The sequence below is a fragment of the Sceloporus occidentalis genome, unplaced genomic scaffold, assembly GCF_023333645.1.
Source record: "Sceloporus occidentalis isolate IW3139 unplaced genomic scaffold, rSceOcc1.0.p SCAF_7, whole genome shotgun sequence".
Classification (NCBI taxonomy): domain Eukaryota; kingdom Metazoa; phylum Chordata; class Lepidosauria; order Squamata; family Phrynosomatidae; genus Sceloporus; species Sceloporus occidentalis.
In genome coordinates, this window is record NW_028316987.1 from 49,772,505 (window position 1) to 49,791,241 (window position 18,737).

General features: G+C 42.6%; 1 long non-coding RNA gene across 1 annotated transcript; it reads left to right on the plus strand.

Moving 5' to 3' along the window:
- The first annotated feature begins 1,732 nt into the window (after positions 1-1,732).
- LOC149309721 (uncharacterized) lies at positions 1,733-17,783 on the plus strand. The gene is made up of 4 exons (XR_016281848.1): positions 1,733-2,030; positions 2,255-2,364; positions 16,062-16,116; positions 17,668-17,783. It is a non-coding gene; the product is annotated as an uncharacterized LOC149309721 (long non-coding RNA).
- Positions 17,784-18,737: the final 954 nt, after the last annotated feature.

Consider the following 18,737-nt stretch of genomic DNA (forward strand, 5'->3'; position numbering starts at 1 on the left):
ACAAGAGAGAGCCAATGTAATGTAGTGGCCTGAGCATCGGACTATGGTGCAGAATAGACTGCCCCTTCCAGGGTGGCCTGCACATGCCCCTTTTCTTGCCAGGTTGGGGGCAGGGCAGCCTCACCAGTAGCCCAGAGGACCCAATCTGGTGCTTTTCGGGACCGTGAAGAAAGAGCAAAATGCCACTTCTCTGTGGTCCCGAAAAGAGGTGTCCTTGGGGCTTCATGCCCCAGGACACCCCAACAGGCCGGGCGGCCCCTTTCTCCCATGGCTTTGTTGCTGCGGCCGTCTGGTTGCCATGCAGGAATGAAGCTTGTGGCGCCGCAACGAAAAGGAGCTGTCTAGAGCAGAAGGTGGATGAGAAAGAGAGTGGGAGGGCAAGGTGACAGAAATAAATAAATAAATAAATAAATAAATGAATAGGGGAAGACTCCCTTACTTTTGACATTGATCCCATTCACTGTTGGCTTCAGCCCCACCCACTGATGGCACGCAGAAGAGATGTGGCCTCAACATGGGAAAAATTTGTTCAGCCCTGCATTAGGAGAAGCTACAACAGTTCAAAGGAAATGTAACACTGACATATAGACTTGTAGTGTTGAAGGCTGTGTACATAGAGGCTTGACTTTCAGTGACCATAGTAGTCTTCATCACCATTGAAATCTGAGAAATTCAGGTAGAAACTGATTCATTTAACCAATTTTCTCTCTGGAGACCAGGGTACAAATCCTGGCTCAGCCATGTAAATCTGATGGGTTACCTCAGACAAGACTGAGTTGCATGAGGTTGCGGGAGAATCCAGGACTATGTTGATCAGAAATGTGGAATAAGTGTTTCCATTGTTAATGAACTGCGCATCTTCCAATTAAATCCCACAATCCACTTATAAAGACAATGTGACAGGAGTCCTAGCTTCTATCAACATCTATTCCCACATGTTATTTCACTACCTATCCAAACTTGGTGCCCTCCAGAGGTTTTTGACTACAGTTCCCAGATTTTTTGACAATTGATCATGCTGGCAGGAGGCTACTGAAAGATAAAGTCCAAAGCAGTGGTAGAGTAGATCTTCATGTACAAACAATATGACATTTGGCTGCTGCTATAACAATAATGTGTTTGTATATGCTTTCACATTGCCTATCGAAGTATGGTGAGCCCATTAATTTTATACAGATTTCTAAGGCAAATAATATTCAGAGATGATTTTGCCAGTTCCTTCCTCTGAAATGGAGGCTGCAGCACCTGTTATTTGTTGGCAGTCTCCCATCCAAGTGCTAACTAGAGCTGACCTGCTTAGCTTCCAAGATCAGACAAGAGCTGGTGCCTTTATGATATTTAGGCCCATAAAAAAATAATACACCAAGTTTAAGAAAACAGGCTTACTCCAATTTTAGGATTTTTAGAAGTTTTTTTTTAAAATTAATTGTACAAGACAATTTTGAAAAGACAGAAAGACCAATGTGTGATCTGTGTTTTAAAATAATAGACTGACTGTTCTGATATGCATTTTCAAATAAAGCAATATGCGCTCTCTCTTTTATGCTGATCTTATTGCTAAAATGTCCATTGAAATTAATTGGGAAATTAGATCAGGTTTGGCTCAAGATGATGGCAATGGGTTAAATTCAATAAGTAGTCCTAAGCAAAGCAGACCCACTGAATGAGGGAACTTACATAAGTGTTGAATTACAAATTCCTTTTGATACAGTGGATTGAAATGAATACACTGGATTTAAGCCAGCATTCTAATAATTATCAGCAACAGTAGAAGAATCTGAAAAGCTGCTGCTCCTGAAGATGCAAGCAATATTTTCCAGGTACTGCTAAATTAATTTGGGAAATTCTGTAGAAGATTTCACGTCCAAGCTGGGATTTCTCCTGCCTATTCTGCATGCATACTCCAGAGATTTGATGGAATTGTGCCTGATGAGACCTGACTTTCTGTAATACAGTGAAGCGCTTCATGGAGAATGTAACAGGCAGGATGCCCAGGAAGTGTCCTTCTGGAGCACATCCAAAAATGAATGGTAAGAATCCAGGGCTTCAGATGCTGTGGACGGTGCTTCTTTCCTGAATAAGATGAAGGAAGGAGCTTAAGCAAATTCACACAAAAATGGGAACCCTCTTTTTTATTTTTTAAAAAAAGCAAATTAAAGCGAGGGAAGAATGTTATGACAGTAAATTTTAAGGCAGTAAATTAAAAAGAAAGTGCAGTGTGATATCCCTCTTTAATCTGTTCTTCACTTGTTAGGTCTGAACAACCTTAAATGGCCTTTCAAGAGTTGACTCAAAGCCCAGTGGAAAGATCTGAATGGCTTTCAACAATGCTTAACCACAAGGTCCAAATGATCAGCACATGCAGTAGGAATGTATGCCTGTACGGGAAGGATCTAAGTTTTACTTTCAAACTGGTGTAAACATAGTCTTATTTACTTCACTTCCTCTCATTCCCACTCCTATAGTGGCATTGCTAGATGTGTTGTTGTAAATAATTCTTCTGTTCTCTGGGCACTGCTCTTTCTGTGCCTTAATTGAAAGAGTGATTGAAGGAAAAGGAACCAGTGTGGTGTAGAGCTGGGGTTGAGAACCTCGGCCCTGGGCTTTAATCTGACCTTCAGAGAGTCCCCAGAAAGCCATGCCATCTTCATCAGGATACCATCACATGGTGAATATATCAGAGAAGAAACAGAATAGAATAAATGCAACAAACAAGAAAGAGCAGTGTGTTTCTGATTAGAAGTTTCCAGACAATTTGTATTAAATCGTTTCCTTTACATAATGAAAGTCACTGTCTGGCAATACGAATATTTTGTATATTTCACTAGGGGAGCTTCCAGAAAAAACAGCTGCTACTGGAAATAATCAAAAGACTTAGGCCCGTTACTGACGGGCCTTAAAGTGCACGCTCCGTGTGTGCTAGGGTTAGAAAGGGGCGTCCTTTCCGGACGCCTCCAACCCTAGTACACGCAGAGCACGCACAAAATGGCGGCGGCTGTTCCACATGGCTGCTGCCATTACGATGTCACAACCGCACCGCCTCTATACAGGGCGGCACGGACGTGACATCGTCACGCTGCACCAGGGAGAATAGTGTGCCCCTTCCCCGGCCGCAAAAGGAGCTCCGAAACGGAGCTCCTTTTTCGTTTGCATCGCTGGGCGCAGCCTTCAGATGGCTGCACCCAGTGACGCAGAGGAGAAAGGGGCCAAGCGGCCTCTTTCTCCTCCTCCCCGCCGCCGCGGGGTGTCCTTGGGGCTTGAAGCCCCAAGGACACCCCTTTCCAGGCTGTGGGGAAGGGGCCTTTTGCTGCTTCCCTGCAGCCTGGAAAGCAGTGGATCGGGGCCTCAGCAGCTGCCGCTCTGGCCGCTGAGGCCCCGATCCGGCGGGGAAAGGGGCAGGTGCAGGCCGCCACTTTTCGGCAGTCTGTAACCCGCCTTTGTGTAACTCTTCTATCTACTTCTCATTAATGGATTTTCTCTGGAAACAACAGCAACATAAACCTAAGGTGGAGAGCACTGAGAAGCCAGTATGATGCAATTGTCAACTCAGAAGGTTGCACTGAGACTTGGGAAATGCACATTCAAATCTTTATTATTATTATTATTATTATTATTATTATTATTATTAATGGTATTTATATCCCGCCTTTCAGCCCTAAAGGCTCTCAGAGTGGCTTACAATAATTAATATATTTAATTAGACGGTTCCCTGCCCTCAGGCTTACAATCTAAAAAGGCATGACACAAAAAGAGAAGGGAATGGTGGTAGGGAAGGAGATCAGGTCTAGCAATTATTCTCTCCCTCTGAGGCCTGGACCAAGGCAGATGGACTGGAGGGAGAGCTCGGTTTCTTAATCTAGGCCAGACCTGATGGAGCTGGGCCTGCATCTCTCCCTCCATGACCGGATGTCACCAGATGGACTGGAGAGAGGGCTCTGCTTTTTACTGAGTTGTGGACAGATTTGTTGTTTGTTGTTGTCATTTCCAACTTATGGTGGCCCTACAGTTTATTATGGGATTTTCTTGGCAAATTTCTTCAGAAGGGATTTGCCATTGCCATCCTCTGAGTATGAGAGAGTGTGACTTGTTCAAGGTCACCCAGTGGGTTTTTACATGCCAAGATAGGATTTGAACCATGTTCCACAGAGTCATAGTCCAGCGCTCAACCTGCTACACCATGCTACCTGTTCTTGTTTGCATTTTTTTCCTTTCATATATCAGTGGCAAAACTAGAAATAATAAAATCTGAAGCCCCACATAAATGCAGCATGAAGCCTGGGCATGTATCTACATTTCCAGGATGTGGTTCAAAAACTATACATTTATTGCTCTGTAACATTTAGCAGGAAGGATTGCTTTTTCTGCCATGCTTTTCTGGATGTTCTTTAACTTTGCCTGTTGCAGCCTTCACTCTGTCCTGTGACTCAGTGGGATTATGCCAGAAGGAAGAGGTCTGAACAATTTTGCCTTTGGTATTAGGGGGTAGCCTGTGTGTACCACCCATATATACTTATTAATGCATAAATGCTGTACTAAATCTCTGCACACTTTAAAGGAGGAGAAGCTCTGAGGCCTCTACCCTTTTGCTTGTGCCATTAAATTGCGTTCTCAATCTTTATATCAGAGCAATTAGTCAATGTAAGGCAGGATATCACAGAGGTCAAAGCATTTGATCCCATTAAAGTTACAATGAGCTCAGGAAAGCCTGGCAAGATTAGCATCTCATTCCGGTGTTGCTCAGGATTTGAGAACACAAGCCTCCTAGAATACTTTGTCACTGACTAATGGCTCTATTTTAAGGCGTTGCTCCTATATCAACTTACCTGGGAGAAATCCCCACTGAATTCAGTGGAATTTACTTTCAAGTAGCTAAGTAGACATATTTGACATGGGAATGAATTCAGTTTCAGAAAGTTCTGAGAGGCCACTTTCTAGCTCTGGGTGAAGCTAAAGGCAGAACACTGGGGAAAAACTACCAGTATATTTTAGCTTTGCTGTAGTTGTTAGCTGCTGTCAACTTGGCTTTGACTTAAGGAGAGTCTGTAAATGAGCGACAGCCATAACAGAGCGATACCCTGTTAAAGATCTTGCAAACTCAGGGCAGCTGTAGCCTCCTTGACTAAGTCTCTCCACCTGTAATGCGATTTTCCTGTTTTCCTACTGCAACTAAGCCGTAGGAGAAGCATTTCAATCTTTTAGCAGAAGAAAATGCCATACAAAAGTGGAGACCTCCAGTGATGATGGAGGCCATCCCTCCATGAAGGAGGCAGTGTGCCCATTGGGAGAATCCCACAGAGTTGGTTTGGGCTAGATGAAGCAAGAGGGCCAGAGGCCCCAGCCTGGATTTATACACTACTTTATAATACTGGAAAGGCTTTCAGAGTGTACTCCACATCATTTAAAAAGGGAGAAAAAAGAGAGTCCTTGTACTTATGCTCATGATCTTGAACACAGGTGGGCACAGTGTTGCTTGCAAGTTGCACGTGGCCCTTGGAAAGCAAAGCTTGCACAATTTTGATGTCATTTTCACCTCAAAATTGGCCATAAACACCCCAAACTGGTTGCCAATGGGGCAGTTTACCTCCCTCCAAAGAAAGTCCACTCCCCCTTTCCAAAAAATCAGGCAAAATGGTGTCTGGAAGTGACATTTCTGGACAGCCAAAATGCAATGTTGTGGATCACCAATGAGGCAGAAAGGCCCTTGCTCTCTTAGCATTTGCTCTCGGAAGATACCACATAAAAGGCAAAGGAAATGAAGAAGAATGAGAAAAAGCAGAGACACATACCTAATGGTGCAGTGGCTTCTAGGTAACAGCTGAAGAGAGGCAAAGCCCAGTGAAGAGATTGCTTCATAGCTACATGATCTAGCAAGCAAACTAGTTGAAAGTATAGGTGTTGATGGACACTGTTCTGTACTGCTAGCAGTTCTACATAGAGCTTGGACATAAGTAAAAACTTACTTTTTCTTCACAAGAGTGGAGCAAAGTTACATTTTAAGAGAAACTTGTTGTCGTCATTGTCCTCCTCCTCCTCCTCTTAATTGATAACAAAAAATAATAAGAGAAAGCAGTGAGTAGCATACCAAGTTGCAAGAAAAAAAAAGATGGCAAAATGGGATGACAAACTAGCAACTTGTCTGTAACATGTTATATAATTAGTTTCCTGAGGGAGGGGACCAAGAAGGAGAAGCTGAGGAAAAGAGCAGCCCCTTTGAGAAGAACTGTTATATTTCAGCCTAAGCATCTTTGCAGACCCCAGTATGCCTTTGATAAAGTTGATTGGAATTCATGAAAGTCTGTGCTGAAATATATAATTAGTCTCAAAGAAGCTGCTTGCTCCCTCCTTTTCCTAGTTCTTCCTTTTAACACTGAAACTAACAAAGAGCCTTATCGCACAAGAAAACAAAGTGGAAATGGGGCTGAAGAAGTACAGCTTTCTCCCTACCTTACTGCATGACATTGTGGTATTTAAGTTACCTTCCCATGAAAGATGACTGAAAAAGTGTGTCTTTTGTCATATGGATTTTTTTCTAGCTGGAAAAAAGACGCACCTTTACAACCATCTGCCAGAGGAAGACGAGAGAGCTGCTACTGTCCTGCTTTGTTTCTGCTTTGTTTTGCTGTGTGACAAATCTCTTGCTGTCTATCTCCTTGCAAGTTGAAACCATAATCTTCCAAACTCTTCTTCCATCACGGAATATTTAGAATGCATGGTGAGCTCCTATCCAGTGGACTGACCAAGTCTATTCCTCTCTTTCTCCCAGCCTGGTCTGTAATTTACCACAGGCTTTCTCCCAACAGGAAGGAGAGGAAGGAAAGACCCCAATCTGTCTCAAGCCTGCAGGCATCCAAGTGTGGAAAGTATGACATCAGAATTCTGATACACTGACTTTGCCGCATGATAAAGAGTCCTTTGAACTATGTAATCAATTCCATATGGGCGTTCTTTACAGTACCAGCAGGGTAATTTACCGAGGAAAGGCCAGCATAATTTCAGACTTTACACCCATTTCTTTATAGTTCACCTCATGGTTTTCTTGGACATTGTGGTCTGTTATCATCAAACAACTTGTTTTCCTCTGCTGTCTGAGTGCCAGTGGTTCCCTTGACAACATTTGCTGTAATAATTTTTGCTGGCCAGTTTTTGTAGGACTGATGACTTCAATTACTCTCCTCATATCAACACAGAGGTGAGATCTGATCATCTGCCTCTTTTTGGGGGATGACTTATGTGAAATATTTTGTTTTGTTTCAAACTTCAGAGACCAACCAAACAAGGCACATAAAAGGAAGCAATTCAAGTGAGACTGCAAATGACTCGGTGGATTGCAAACTGGCCATTTAAGCCAAGATGTCCTCTCTTCCCCTTTCACCACAGTGCGCATTCTGTTGCCAGATTCACGCAGAAGCAGATGACATACAATGTTACTGAAAATGGAGTGGGGCATCTGCCACATTTTTGGTCAAGGATATACAAACTGTGACCTTCAGTCCTTCGAGTCTCCCCAGACCATCCTCCCTTCCACAACCAACAGAGAAATAAATGGCTTTATAGCCTCTACTGGGAGTCTCCAGGAGTGGAAATTCACCTTTTAATTGAGTCCCCCCTCCCCCTCATTGCATGCTATTTAACATTTTTAAAAGACTTGTTTTTCAAAACTGGAAGTGAACTTGAGACTACCACTGAGTTCCTGTTATTTTTGGTATTTTCATAGCACAGGTGTTCAGGATTACTGAGAGTGGGTTCAAGCCCTGGTGATTTTTTTTTTTCCTGGCAGTCCTCCTGGCTATTAATTGGCAATAGATCTATGTGATGGATGAAGATGCAACTGGGTGACTGTGGCTGAGCCAGCCAGCCAGCCAAGCACCTCTGGGCTAGTGTGGTAGCTTTACATTGTGTAGGAAGGGGGCTCCTGGTTGTGCAGGAAAGGGAGGGATCTGAGGAAGTGATTCCCAGAGTGCAGCAGGTGGAGGGGGAATGGCTACCTTTAGTAGCCTGGTACATGGCTTCAGCTTGGCAGTGGCAGGAATGACTGCTGAGAAGTTCAACTTCCTTTTGTGGCCTGCCTAGCTGCAGATTGGAGTCCCTAACAGGCTGGCTAAAGATCTTAAATGGGATTTCAAATTATGTAAGTCAATATTCATTTCTTTATAATTAACTGATTTTACAATGAATAATTTAAAAATAGACAAATAACGATACCACTGTGAAAAACAACAACATGTAACATTGTTTGGGCCCAGACACCCTTTCAGCCCAGGTTCCTGAAATCTGCACCAGCTTCACCCCCACCCTGCAAGTGCTCTGGAGGGTCCCAGAGGCTGGAAAGAGGATTTGGGGTCTGCTGCAGTTGTGAGCTCCAGCTCTAGATTTTAGTGGACTAAAACTCCTATCATCCTCATCCATCAGGAAGGCTGGCTAAAGCTGATAGAAACTGGAGATCAGTGTCATTTGGAGAATCAGGTGTAGCCCATCTTAGCATACGCTAAGGCATCATCAGCCACACCTTGTAGTAAACAGTGCACCCCAATTTCAACCACTTGCCATGAGCAACAGGAATGGGGAATGTGTGGTCCTCCAGACATTGCTGGACTGCAATTCCATCAGTCTTAGTAATATATCCAGTGGTGAAGGCACTTGGGAATTGTAGCCCAACAGTATCTAGATGGCCATTTGCTTTTGATTTTAGATTTACAGTTGACTTTCTGGAAACAAACAAAAATTTGAGAAACAAAATATTCCAGAAAATGATTGATTTTTTTGCTCATGGAGTGCTTCCCCCCTCCATCCAAGCCAATGCAGCATACTTTAGGAACTTGTCCAGTTCTTTCATAGTTGCCCTTCCCAATCCTAACTTTCTTCTAATTTCTCCGTTCTGCTCATTGTTTTATCCAAGGTATGGAAATTCCTTGCCTATTCCAATTTTCTTGTTATCTAGGATGAATTTTAATATGAATTCCATGGTCAATATTTTTGCTTTCTTAATGTTCATTATAAAGCCTACCTTGGCACATTCCTCCTTGACCCTCTTAAGTAATTGCTGCAGATCTTTGTTGATTTCTGCTAGGAGTATTGTGTCATCTGCATATCTTAGGCTATGTTCCTTCCTCCAGTCTTCACTCCTCTTGCATCTGAGTCTAGGCCTGCTCTGAGTACAATGCTTTTTGCATACGGGTTGAATAGCTAAGGTGATAGTACAGTGTGCCCACGCATTATACGCTGCTTTCAGCATATGCTGAAAGCAGTGCCAGAAGAAGCCGTGTGCCGGAAGAAACAATGGTGTGCACACGCCCGCCACCACAAGTAATGGGGCTCAAGCATACGCGCTACTTCTTTTACGTGGCGGGGGGTCTGGAACGGATCCCCCACGTAAAAGAAGGCGCATTGTATACAGCCTTGTCTGACCCTTTTGCCGATTGAGAACCATTCCATTTCTCTGTACTCAGTTCTGATGGCAGCCTCTTGACCTGAGTATAGGCTACACATCAGGACAATCAAATGTGGTGGTATTCCCATTTCTTTTAGTGCATTTGAGTAAACACCACTGAACTCAGTGGGAATTAATTCGGAGTAGTCATATATAAGATTACACAGTCAGTGACATGGACCTAGGTACCTGCTTTCCTCTCATTTTACCTGACCATTAAGTCTTTGGTGATGAACATGCTACCAAACCTAAACTTAAGAGACCCTTACACAAAGTGAAAAGAAAAACAATAATAGGGTAGGGTGTGGTTGACATTACCTTGCCATATTGCAACATTCTCCTTACAAATGCATGTAGCATACAAGGTTAATTACCATTATTTTACTAATGTAGATTGATCTACCTATATCACAAGAAACTTTGGACTGAGTTTCTCCCTCCCCCCTTATCTCAGTAGCTCTACCCATGCTTTAATTAGCAAGCTTTCAGGGGTGGAACTGTTTAGCCATTAAATTCATGTTTGTAAATGGGGTATTGATGTTCTGCCTCAGGGATTAGCTAGACATGATGGCGGCAGACAGCTGTGTTACAAAGCATCTCTGCTCTAAATTTATACATATAAATGTATACATACGAATTTATGAATAGATTTTCCCCAATCCCCTCCCTCGTTCCATCTACATCAGTAGGGTCCCACCCTCCTCCCAAGGTGGGCATCCAAAACTAACAGTAACTCTGCATAAGGAGAAAATAATTACTGTTTTAAAGGCATTACACAAGATCTGGGTATTTTTGTTTTTAAGGCATGAAACCCAATACAATTTAGGATTGAGCACTGGAGGGACCATCTGCTTGTCATCTGAACTTGCTTGTTCCTTAAGATCTTCATTGGAGGCCTTCTTAATGCCTTATTTTCAGATGCCGACAACCCAAATGTGCAATATTCTTCTCAGGTCACTTGTTTGACATCTCTTTGGTCAGTTTTTAGTGTTAATTAGCCTGGTGAATTGTTAAAAAAACACTTGATTTTTCTGTTACTTTTTCCTCTTTCCAACAGACTATAAGAAGTACTTCAAGCTGATTTAAGCCATTCTGAGACTGGCTCTGTAAAGATTTGGATAATAATTTTGAATGCATTGCTGAGTGCAGAGATGCATCCACGTCCTTCTAGGCTGTGGAGATATTTCTATTACATTGTGAAAAGAACTGGAACGAGCAAGAAAACGTTTTCTACCATGAAGTGGAATGTAAAGCTTTGGGAGGCTTTGTTTCTTGTGAAAACAAAAGCTTTTGTCCCCCAGAGTATAGCTTGGCATGGTGTTTCTACAGTAAACCTTCTAACCATTTTAGGGAAAACCACAATTACACGAATTTCAAATGCACTTGATAAGGATAAAGAGAGCTCTAGGGTCCAGTTTTCAGAAAGCCAAGTGCTTAGATTCCATTCATAAGTCAACAACATAGCTCTATGTGCGGAGATTTAATGTACAAACATCTCTGCTGCTTTTCAGTGTTTGAGATTTGGGGGGGGGGAATAACCCATCAAAATAAATTCCCACAAGTACAATGGCTGGTCTTCCCTAAAACGCTATTCCTCAGAAGAAATTGACAGAAGCTTCTCTTCTAGGAGGAAGTCAAAAATGCCTTTTCATAATCTTCAGAATAGGGCTTTGTCAGGGTCTTGATTCAGTTCAGATATCTAGATTGGGCCTCAATTCAGTTTGGACCAATCCAGATCCAATCCAACTAACTTTGGAACCTCCAATCCAAACTGACATTTAGAAAATCTAAGGCCTGTTACAGACTGCCAAAATAAAGCTGCTTCGGGTCTCTTTGGAGGTATGCTGTTTAAATGATGCATGCATCCAAAGAATCCGGAAGCTGCACCAAAGCTTCCCTCCAGTGCTTAGGAATGGAGTGTGGCTTTGGCGCGACCTCCAGACTCTTAGGGCCCATGCACCATTTAAACAGCACACCTCCAAAGCGACCCGAAGCAGTTTTATTTGGGCAGTCTGTAATAGGCCTGAGTCTTTGAATTGTCTATTAAACTTCACAGGGAAATAAAACATATATTTAGGATTTTGTTTTACACAAATACATGAAATATAAAAACATGGCAGCTCCTTCAGAGTAAACAATTTGTCGCATTGCAGAGGGGTCACTCCATGGGGGCTTGATAGCCACCTAAAAGATTGTCTTTAATATGTGTGTATGTGTGCGTATATTTACCACATACTGCTTGCTCCTTTCAGTACTTTGTGTCTATGCTGTGCATCTACTCCTTGTGAACTAAGACTAAGGAGATTATCGCACTGCGTTCTGAGACCGTTCCTATCATCACGTGATGAGAACGTTCCTGGAACAGATATTACTGCATTAGTAAACTAGAACGTGATCAAAACGTGATCAGAACTGCATTTTACCGCACAGCGATTCCTGAAACCGTTCCGAGAACATATTCCACCAAGGCCGCCTCCGTCTCCTGATTGGCTGAAAGAATGACAGGCAGGGAGGCATTGAAGCAGGCAGGCGAGCGACTGCAGTGAGGGAAGGGGTGTGTGTGAGAGAGAGAGGGGGGAAAGGAGGAGGGAGGGAAGGGAGGGAAGAAGGAGGGATCGGGAGGAAGGCAGGGAGAAAGAGAAATGGGGATGCAAGTTACATCCCAAACCTCCTTTGCAAGGCTGGGAAGAAGGAGGAGCTCCATGCAGGTCTCTTCAAGCCGAAGAAAAGCAAGTTGCCAGGGAGGGGACTGGGCCAAGGGCAGAGCCCCGGCAGCCATAGCAGCTCTTTAAACCGGTTAGAAAAGAAGAGTCCTCTGCTGTCATCCCAATTCCCCATTTTGGCTGCTTGTCAGCCTTTTGCCTCCTGTGTGTGTGCGCATGTAATGTGTGCCTTCATAGAATCACAGAATCATAGAGTTGGAAGAGACCACAAGGGCCATCCAGTCCAACCCCATTCTGCCATGCAGGAAATCACAATCAAAGCATCCCCAACAGATGGCCATCCAGCCTCTGCTTAAAGACCTCCAAGGAAGGAGACTCCACTACACTCTGAGGAAAGAGTGTGTTCCACTGTCGAACAGCCCTTACTCTCAGGAAGTTCCTCCTAATATTGAAGTGGGATCTCTTTTCCTGGAGCTTGCATCCATTGCTCCGGGTCCTAGTCTCTGGAGCAGCAGAAAACAAGCTTGCTCCCTCATCAATATGACATCCCTTCAAATATTTAAACAGGGCTATCATATCACCTCTTAATCTTCTCTTCTCCAGGCTAAACATCCCCAGCTCCCTAAGTCGTTCCTTGTAGGGCATGGTTTCCAGACCTTTCACCATTTTAGTCGCCCTCCTTTGGACACGCTCCAGTTTCTCAATGTCCTTTTTGAATTGTGGTGCCCAGAACTGGACACAATATTCCAGGTGGGGCCTGTGAGCTTCCCTCCCCGCTTTAATTCTTGTCTGGCTCTTTGCTATGGAATTCTGGGAGTTGTTTGCTTGCTTTTGTGTGTTGCTCCAAACAGAGGAGCTTTTGTGGGTTCCTTCCTGGAGGGAAGGAGGAGAAGGTCCTGGGCATCCGTGCCATCCTTGCCTCCTGCAGGCTGCCAGCACAGGAGCCCCGCTGGACATGACACTAGAGGCCCCCGCAGAAGCAGCCAGACCCTCTCCCTCTTGCTCTCTGCTCTGGCCCCCCTGTTTCCCTCTCTCTTTCTCTCTCTTTCCCTTCTTTCCTCTTCTCTCACTTGTCCCAACTTTCCTCCCTTCCCTCCCTCCTTCTTTCCCCCCTCACACACACACACCTTCCCTCACTGCAGTCGCTCGCCTGCCTGCCTCCCTCCCTGCCTGTCATTCTTTCAGCCAATCAGGAGACGGAGGAATGAGAGAACGGATTTGAGAACACATAAGAATATCGCACACACTTCTGTTGGAACGTTCTCATCCCGTTCCAGCTCTCTGGGAACACATTCATATCTGTACCCTCCTGGAACACATTTGGAACACATTTAAGCGTTCTGAGAACCCGATTGGAACACATACGTGCGGTATACTCAAATGCGTTCCGTTCTCATCACGTGATGAGAACGGTCTCAGAACGCAGTGCGATAATCTCCCTAATCTGTGTGTGCAGTTTACAAGCACAGAGAATACAAAAAACTCCTCCAGGTGATTTTAAAAAAAGTATCAGAAAGTCCCAAAATTTTATTTTGGAAACACACATGACATTTTCTTTGTCTGCAAGTATTTCCTGAACACTCCTGGCATTGCCAAGGATTTTGCCTACTTCAGGGCTCATCCAGGAATGAAAACAGTGCCTGGAAGTATTGTTTCCAGTTCTTTTTGTCTTGATTTTACTAGTATATTTCTACACCTGCATCCAAACTCTTTCTTGAAATATCACAGCTTTTCCTCTTTTGTGTTTTTCCTTTTTATCCTCCCACTGATCAAGTGTCGCACCTAGATGCATGCAACATATCAGAAATTGATTTTTCACTCATTTTCACTGAGCCTTCTTTACTATTATTAGGAGTTATGTAAAAGTGCTAAAGTGTGTTAGCACCATTTACTGGTATCATTTTGCTTTCATGCAGACATTCCTTATTCCCTCACTTGATCTCGGTTGAATCTGTGTCCTGGAAACCATATCAATGTTTACTGGTAGCAGCCAACTTAGCTAGTTCCAGAATCATCCAAAGAGACAACCAAGCAGATATACCTTTAATTTTGGAAAATTGCTGTGTTAATTTAAATTGAACACCATGATAAAGCCTCTAAAAGCATTCCCCAGGTTCAAAGTTCTAAATATAGCCACACTGAAAAACATAGCTAAAGATGAAAAGAAGTGATTAAAAAGAAAGTACAGTACAGAGTGTCAGTGTGGCGGACACTAGATAGGCAGGCAGTAAGTAGGCAAATATTCACTACTACCAGCTAAATGTGGAAAACCCCACAAACCTAAAGAAGAAAACTAAAAATATACAGTTTAGTGTCTTCACATTTCAGCTGGCTGGTAGTGCCTTCATGGGTAATGCAGGTGGAGACACATTCTTGTTTTTTATGTCAGTCAGTAAAATATATTGAGCCAGCCCTGTGAAAGGTAAAGAATAGCCATTTGCTCTACCCAACAAGGTTGGGCATCAAATTCACGAGGGACAAAGATCTCTGTTTCAAAAGCTGCACCTACAACATGTGTCTGATCAGTTGTTTTAAAATATGAGTCTTGCAGGGACTGTAAAGAATTTGAGCATTTAAATTTTAGGAATGATCAAACAGGAGCATTAAGGAACTTGTGGAGAGTATTAGAGAAATTGGAATAAACTTTCAATAAAGTTCAGTCTAGGAGGGAAAGTGATTTTTGAAAGATACCTTGGATGAATTTGGAAACTCATGCCTTTAATGGCCTTGTGACAGTTTACCATACACTTTACCATACAAGCACTATTCTTTCAGCAATTACATCAGTTTAAAAAAAAAAGGGGGGGAGAAGGAAACATACCACATTCAGAGGCCAAATTTCACATGCCTTCAGAATTGCATGACTGGGGCTGCAGCTACCAACATACTCTCATCCTGAATCCCCTTTAAGCTGTCTCCCTGCCTTATGCCCTGCCCAGCATGCCTTTGGGTATTTTTATTTTAACTCGCACAATTCCAGAGCTCTGCTACAGCAATGTAACTAAAAAGGTTTTTTTTAAAAAATGAAATAGTGGGAAAATAAAAGCTAATCAGGCTGCTTGGGAATAGTGAGTGAGAGGGGGGACAGGGGGAGAAGATGTGAAATTGATACCATGTGACTGTCAATAACACAACTGCCCTGAAAGTGACATTTCACACCTGGGGGATTGCACTGTTGGGAGCTTATTGATAGGTTTCCTCCATCAATGAAAAAGGATGCCCTAATTGTGGTTAGGGGATGCAGCAACTGCAGGTTGGAAGTGTTGTCGTACAATAAGTCTCACCAAAACGCTTTTCTCCCCAGGCATAATTGCAGTTTAAAAGATATGTGTAGTACTTTCCTTAGAGAAAGGGTTTTCATTTTGGTTTCTTTTGTTTACAAATTACAAGGTCGATGGTATCTAGCTCTGTGAACAAGTTCTACATCACGTTACATGCACATCATATCATATTGTATTCCCAATGTATATGGATCAGCTTTGCATAGAGTTTTGTCATTCCAAAGGTGTACAGATAAATACACCTTTTAAAGTCCTTAATGTGTTGCACAAGACAGTTTGGTTTTGTTTTTTTGCTGCAGTAGATTATCATAGCCTTGATGATTTGTTACAGAAAAATGAAATAAAATATTCTGTTTGTATAGATATGTACCAATTTAAAAAGAATTTACATGTGGGAATGATATGGAAAACCTGACTCCACAGAATGACATTTTCCATTTCTCATTATAAATATGTATTGAAGTACTGTTAGCTAACATTTAGAAGTCAATGACTTCATTTCTTTCTATTAGTCACACAGAAGGCAATAATTGCCACCACACCTTTCCACTTTCACAAATAAGACTACTTTCCTTCTGTGTGATTGAATGCCTTGTTTTCCTCTTTCCCATGTTATAGTTATGTTTTCTACTTCCTGTTTTTTTTAATTCCTTCCTTTCCTTTTTCTTTTTTGTATCCTCATTAAGCTAGAGCTCAAAACTATTTCCTCCAATTGAAGAGAAATATGTTAAGAGGTTTCTATAAGGTGAGGACTGGGGTATGGGTTGATGGAGGTTGGGTGGATGTTAGAACAGAGTCTTGCAATGATTTAACAGCAGTAATTGAGACTGGAAAATGCAAGGACGGTTTTTAGATGTGAAACAGAAACACTGGAATTAACTGGGATAACAAATTAATTTTTAATGAAGTATTTCCTGGTATTTAATGAAGTATTTACTATGGCTGAATAACATTTTTACTTCAGGCCAGTTTTGAAAAAGTTACCAAAATTTGGAAATTCTTGGTACATCTTCCTATATGGGACTTTTAAAAAGTAAATTTAAAAGGAGGTTTAGAAACTGTCAACTTTTTTCACCACTAGGGCTAAAAGTGCCTGCCTCCTGTTTTGGCATAGTTCTGCACAGCCCAGACCTCAGTTCTGGGGCAACCAGTCTAGACAACATCTGGCATGTTCTGCACCAGAACCAGGGTCTAACGCCCTTAATACAAGTTTTAAAAATCTACCTTTTACTGTGGATCCTCCTTGGAGTCCTCTGTTCTCACACTGGGGCAGATGTCAGCACAGGTTTGCCACTGAGCTACCCAGTGTGTCTGCCACCACTGTGGGTTGCTCATTTTCAGGACAGTACAAAGTGGCAGGCTATGTGATCATTGCTGGATGCTTCATTCTGACCTCAAAAGCAAATGACCCATGGCATCTGTGGATGCAACAGGTGCCTCAGTGGGATGCCTGTGCAGATAGCCACTCCAGCACAGGAACAGAGGGCCACATCATGGGGGCAATGTTGTAGCAGCTGTGGGCCCAGGATACTCCAGGCTGCCACAAGGAAATCCCAGCTGGATGAGACCAGAGAATCAGAAATGTTGGAATCTGACTGCTTGCTTTGGTCAGCCAGATGCTACAGTATGCTTTTGAAGACTAATTCTCGGGGGGGGGGGGGGGGGAAGAGTCTTTCAAAATGTGCTATACTGTTTATTTGTTGTTTTCTTACCAATGGTCATGCTTTCAACTACTTTTAATTGCATGAATAGAAAAGCTCCTAATGCAGCAGGATTGGCTCACCATTGTTAACTGCCATCAAGTCTTCTTTGATTTATGGCAACATTATGAATGAAAGGCCTCCAAATCATCCTGTCATTTTCAACCCTATACAAGTCTTGCAAACCCAGGGCTGTTGTTTCCTTGATTGAGTCTATCCACCTGCAATGAGGTCTTCCCTTTTTTCTACTGCCTTCTACCCACCCAAGCATTATTGTCTTTTCTAGTGAATCATGTCTTCTCATGATATGTCCAAAGTATGACAGTTTCAGTTTAGTCATCTTGGCTTCTAGGGGATGTTCAACCTTGATTTGTTTGAAACATTGCCTTACATAAAACTGTTCCTCCTCCACATATGTCTCTGAGTCCACAGTCGAAAATGACTTAACTGTATTGCTGCTTCTTACACTCAGAAAATGAGTATTTTTTGGTGGCCGAATCCTATTTGAACGCTAAGATAGAATTTTTCCTTTTTAACATCTTTTTGCCCCCTTGTATGAATTTATTTTAATCTGATCAATATTTTATGTTACACAGGAGCAGCCAGTCATATGATCTACTCTCTCCAGTATGAAGCATGCATTTTAGGCTGATCTGGTAAAAAGAGGTGCAACTTTAATAGGTGCTTATACCTAGGAGCCAGACTAGCTGACATGGAGTAAGTATGCAAGACACGAGTCTTTTGAGAATTCTTTCACATCTGATATAATCACTTCAGTGTACAATGAAAGCTTCAGGAATTCTTAGGTTGATCTGTATCTGAACACTGTTGCATTTTTTTCCATGTTGAAGAGACATACTTTGAAAATCCTCTGTCTGAAATGGCTCTTACAATTCTGTATTTTCAGTGTTTCTGAAATGACCAGTTGTGGCTTGACAACTGATAACATTGCTGTGTGCACAAGAATGCTCCCCCCGCATCCTGCAATGTCCCTAAAGAGATCTCTATTTTCATTTGAAATCTGTTGTCATAAGAGCACAAGCTAGAGCCTCAATACTACACTCTAAACTATCTGTACTGAACCAAATGTTTAATTTTAAAATATATATTAGGGAATAAAAAAAGTGCCAGCTTTTTAAAGTCCCCAGATCAAGTAGGAAGTTATAAAAAGCAGAGGGAGAACTGGCTAGCTGACTCTGGAGTTGTTGTCAATAAAGTAACTTTTCCAAACTTTGCCTCTAGGCCAACTAGGGGGAAAAAAGTTTGGCCTTTTGGGGGGGGGGGGGAATCCAGGGGAAAAATTCTACACCTAAAGACATCCATTTCATTTCTTGTTCAGACAACAGCGGTAAAAGAGATGGAAAATAACAAGACAAGTAGAGCCCAGAAAACATGTTTTTGCTCTGTTGTAATTGCAACTGAGCAATAATTCATGAAGGATTCACCAGTTAACTTCTAGTTGTTCTGTGTTCACCCATATTTAAATAGAGACTTAGGGCCTGGACAAATGGGTGGCATCCAGCCGCCCCTTTAATAGTTTGGTGCCACAGCAACCGCATGCTGCGGCACTGATTCGGCCTCTAGGGAGCATAAAAAGGAGCCGGAAAAACTGGCTCCTTTTTGCACCCTCTAAAGGGCGTCATAGCCACGGTGGCATGGCTTCCTG